The sequence below is a fragment of the Sprattus sprattus genome, assembly GCF_963457725.1.
Source record: "Sprattus sprattus genome assembly, chromosome: 20".
NCBI classification, from domain to species: Eukaryota; Metazoa; Chordata; class Actinopteri; order Clupeiformes; family Clupeidae; genus Sprattus; species Sprattus sprattus.
In genome coordinates, this window is record NC_137918.1 from 25,927,375 (window position 1) to 25,932,252 (window position 4,878).

Below are 4,878 nucleotides of genomic sequence, written 5' to 3' on the forward strand. Positions count from 1 at the left end.
AAACCTGGAGAAGCTCCTAAACTCCTGATCTATCTGGCAACATCTCGTCAGTCTGGTGTTCCAGATCGTTTCAGTGGGAGTGGTTCTGGTACACAGTTCACTCTGACCATCAGCAGAGTCCAGCCTGAAGATGCTGCAGATTATTACTGTGGTCAGAGTGGTTATTCCACTCCATTCGCACAGTGTTAGAGCGCCGTACAAAAACCTCCCTCAGCAGGAGAGAATCAGAGCCCTCAGGAGACTGATCTGAGAACAGGTGCAGAGCTGCTACAGATGACTGAACTCAGCTCATGGTAGCAGCTCTTTCAGAGGATGTGCACATGATCTCAGTCCTATTAGTACAGCATGTTAAAATAGATCTCTCACTTCCTCTATTTGACTGACAGGTGTCCAGTGTCCATCCTGTCAGTCATTTAGAAATATCTAGAAGATCCACCCTCTTTTCCCCTCATATCCACAAGTAAGATACCCATATACCCATCATTCACAATCTGAACCTTCACCTCCTCTCCAATAGTCTGATTTACAGTTTTTTACGATACAATAAACACTAGAATCTAAAGTTTTGCCCAATTATCAAAACCTTACACTCAAGGAGCAAGATTTGCACCACTGTAAGCACAATGAGTCCGTTCACACTTTGTGCAAAACAATACACACAGTGATTTGAAACACTAACACACACGTCTATGCATTAGACACAGAAGTATATCAAGATGTCACTTCCTTGCAATTCTAAAGCACTGACTATCAAATTACCACCCCCATGAGCCAGTTGATTGAACACTGCCATCAGGTGTGCAAACACAAGATTGCTTAATTGTAGACACACCAATCAGGTTTAAGCACTATAAAAATGCAGCAGGTGAGTTCACCAAACTTACAGTTTTTCACTATTGTTAAGAAGTAAAAAGCGAAAATTCGGCACAATCTGCACAACCTTCACGTCATGTGTCAATCGCTCGCCCCAAGTGGGAAATACTTAAGACTCCCTTATCTGCATTAGACTCTGATTTTCCTTGTGAACAAACTGATGTCAATTATACATCACGTTGTTGTCAAAACACTGTACACAAAGTTCTGTTGTTGCACACAATTTTCAAGTAAAATCTCAAAGCATCAACCTGCAAGACACAAATAGTCAAATCTCTAAACTTTCAGGTCTTTTGACCAATTTGCAGTGAGGACTGCACCATAAAAGTGTCTTGAGCCTCTGTTTTGTTTGGTAAACTATTGAAAACTTTGAAAAGATCGACAACCAGAGAAGGAGAGGGGTAAGAGAGAGAGAGGAGGAGGAAGAGGAGGACAAGAAGGAGGAGGAGTAGGAGGTTGAGGAGTAGGAGGACAGAGAGAAGGAAGAGGAGGACAAGGAGGAGGAAGAGAATGAGGACAAGGTGAAGAAGGAAGAGGAGAAAGAGAAAGAAGAAGGAGAATGGTCATCTCTAATGAGATTTGGGCCGCTGTGGTAGACCATGTTTTCATGGTTTTTCATTAGAACCTTCAGGATGGAGAACAAGTACGAAATCTGTTTGCCTTTTGTACTGTAATACTGCATATCAATAGAATATAGTGTGCTCACAGTATTTGTATTTTGCAGGACTGAAAGAGAACCACACTGTGGAGGAAGAAAACACACTTTCAATATTTTTTGAAAGCAAAGTAGCATTTTCCAGGAGATATAAAGGGTTTTGCATTTTTTGTTAGTTGTTTTGGGATTTGTGTTTAGAGTTTTGAGAAAACGAGGCATGCTTTACGTAAAAAAATGTATGTAAGCAATTGAGAAAAACTGTAAGCATTTTGTATACAATTTTATGTCAATACAATCCAGTGTTTGGTGGAACAGGAGACTGAAATTGTAAATATGGTTTGTGAGAACAACGGTATTGCTGTTTTATGTTTGAACAATGTAGGCCTACACTGATACATTTTACAAGGAGAAATTGCTCAATGAGTCATTGTCATTCATATGGTGTGATTCGATGATCTGTGTGCTGTAAATGCTTGGTAGTGTGCAGCATATGCTTAGTTGTGTGTACTAAATGAATGTATGTGTGTGTGTTTTGAAAATATGGCTGTGTGTACCAAATGAAAACACGAGTTCCATTTTGTGAACAGTTAAGAGATTTGATAGCAAAGAGTCATCTTGCAAAGGGAGTGTCAGGTTTAGCATTTTGTGTGTGAGGTTTTCAGTTTTCTGTGTGAAAGCCGTTATTGTTTTGAAAAACGGGTTTTAGCAACAGTGAAAAACTGTAACCAAAATGGAAGGAAGAGGAAGAGGAGGAGTGAGGATGAGAGGGGGAATCGGAGAAGGAGGAGAAGGAGGCAGAGGCCGTGCCAGAGGTAGAGGCCGAGGTAGAGGAAGAGGAAGAGGAAGAGGAAGAGGAAGAGGAAGAGGAAGACTTCAAGCAGGAGGAGGTGAAGCTCAAAGGAGAAGAGGTCCAACTTTAAGCAATGAAATTTGCGCAACTCTTGTGGACCATGTTGTGAACCATGGATTGACGCTGAGGGAGGCTGGACTGAGAGTCCAGCCAAATCTCAGCAGATTCACCGTGGCATCTGTCATAAGGGCATTCACACTGGAAAACAGGTACAAAAATTACCTGTTTACAGCTTCTTACTGTATGTACTCCATATCAGCACTTTTGATACCCCTTCCTGTGACATTTTACAGTAGGTAACATGTGTTTTGTTCTACATAGGATTGAGGGTCGAGTACAACGAGGAGGAAGGGCTCCCATTTTCACACCACTGCAGGGGAGGGAGATTGTGAATATGGTTTTGGCAAATAATGCCATCAGGCTTCGTGGAATCCAGGCCAAAATTATTGAAGACCAAATCATTTTTCAGAACGTGAATCAGGTCTCTCTGTCCACCTTAGCTCGTATCCTGAAGGCACATCAGGTACAAATGAAACAGATGTACCGAGTGCCTTTTGAGAAGAACTCGGAGAGGGTCAAACAGCTGCGGCATGAGTATGTGGAAGTATGTATTGTTCACTTTAGCACTCTGATGTTGCATACTGCACACATAACCTTTTTTTACATGTAAATGTGCTGTACACTAAATCTATGCTGAACTACACAATCTTGTCTCACTGTATTTTAGAGAGTCTTACAAATGGATGCTGAGGCCATTCAGCATGAGTACATCTACATAGACGAGGCGGGGTTTAACCTCTCAAAGGTCAGAAGGAGGGGAAGAAATGTAATTGGCCAGAGGGCAATTATTGGTGTCCCGGGGCAACGTGGGGGTAACATCACCCTTTGTGCGGCAATTACCCAGAATGGGGTCCTCCACCGCCATGCCAACATGGGTCCGTATAAAACCCCTCACATCCTTGCATTTTTAGACAGATTATACAACCTCACAATCAATAACATACAGATCCAATACATTGTCACCTGGGACAATGTTTCATTCCACCGCTCTGCTCTGGTTCAGAACTGGTTTACACAGCACCCAAATTTCAGTCCTTTTCCTTCCACCATATTCACCCATTTCTTAACCCAATTGAAGAATTTTTCTCGGCATGGCGGTGGAAGGTTTACGATCTGCACCCCCTGGCTCAGATAGCCCTCGTTCAGGCCATGGAGGAGGCCTGTGACCAGGTTGAGGCCACAGCAATACAGGGGTGGATAAGGCATGCACTGCGATTATTTCCCCGCTGTCTGGCGAATGAGGATATCGCCTGTGATGTAGATGAGATTCTCTGGCCAGATCCAGCTAGGAGAAGAGACCAACAATAGCAATTTATGTGCTGTGTTTTCTTTTTTTTTTGGGGGGGGGGGGGGGGGTTCTTTTTTTGTTCATGTTATGTTCATGAAAACTGGGAAATGTTTTTTTTTGTTGGCTTGTTGCCTTGAGCATATGGAAAAAAATAAATAACATTGTCAACAGCATTAGTCTTGTGTCCTGTGTGGTTTCTACAGTAATGCATACAAGTGTGTTTAGTGTTCACTGTGTGTATTGTTTTGCAAAAAAGTGTGCGCAGACATTGTGTTTACAGTTGTGCAAATCCAAGCAATGTTTTGCAAATTCACTGTGTGCTTCACCCATACTACTCTATGCACTTAGAAGCAGAATTAGCCGAAAGTGTTTAAGGTTTTTAACAGCAGAGTGTAACTGGTGCAAACAGAATTAAGTCATATGCAACGTGTGTGTTTCATATGGTAAAAGAATATGGTTTTGATAAGTTAGTGTATAGTTTTTACAAGAGTGGTTCATTTTGTAAAGGAGCTATACGGTGTTTTGCTAATTGGGTTTGTGATTGTGCTATTCGTGTGTTGGATTTTGCTAAACAAAACAAAACAATCAAAATTGTGTTTATTGTATTGTAAAAAACTGTAATGTCTGCAGGTAAACACGATACAACTTTGTACTTAACCCTAAGTATTGATTGGTTAGTCATCTTCCTTTGTCTTCAATTCTTCCCCCTTATTATAAAGTACACATACATGACATCAGTTTGGGACATTTTGATGTCCTTTGCATACTATCTTTTTCACAGCAGCATGTTGTCTATATTTGTAGATTAATGAAATATAATTACATTCAGGTAGCAGAGAGTTGCACAAATCCTATCTTCTGTTGACATGAACATGAATGCACTTTTTTGTATCTTGAGAAAAAAACACTCCTGATATTAAATCATTACAATAATGTGTTCACCCTTCATCTTGTAGAGATAGAAACACTCCTGATTTTAAATCATTACAGTAATATGTTCTCCCTTCATGTTGTGGAGATAGATACACTCCTGATTTTAAATCATTACAGTAATGTGTTCTCCCTTCATCTTGTAGAGATATAAACACTCCTGATTTTAAATCATTACAGTAATGTGTTCTCCCTTCATCTTGTAGAGATATAAACACTCCT